General features: G+C 33.5%; 1 pseudogene; it reads right to left on the bottom strand.

Annotated features, from left to right (window-relative positions):
• The window catches only part of LOC109330861, a 2,209-nt pseudogene that overhangs the window by 1,219 nt on the left and 781 nt on the right, over nt 1-209 (bottom strand).

Raw genomic sequence — 209 nt, 5'->3', positions numbered from 1 at the left:
TAAGCAACTTCAGAAAAACAACTTTGAAAGTTAAGGACTAGTTGCAAAAAGTGTAGAGAAATAACTTCAGAATACGTTTAAGAGCTTTTAGAAATTGTATAAGAGTTGTGTGTTGTTGTCTTTTTTTGTGTTGTGAGAGTTAGAGCCTTTATATAGACTTTCCAAACACCCATGGTGCCTTTCTAAAAGTGTAGGAGTTGTTTGAAGTG

The sequence above is a fragment of the Lupinus angustifolius genome, chromosome LG17 (assembly GCF_001865875.1).
Source record: "Lupinus angustifolius cultivar Tanjil chromosome LG17, LupAngTanjil_v1.0, whole genome shotgun sequence".
Classification (NCBI taxonomy): Eukaryota; Viridiplantae; Streptophyta; class Magnoliopsida; order Fabales; family Fabaceae; genus Lupinus; species Lupinus angustifolius.
The sequence above is the reverse complement of the archived record's forward strand: the minus strand, read 5'-3'. Positions and strand labels throughout refer to the sequence as shown.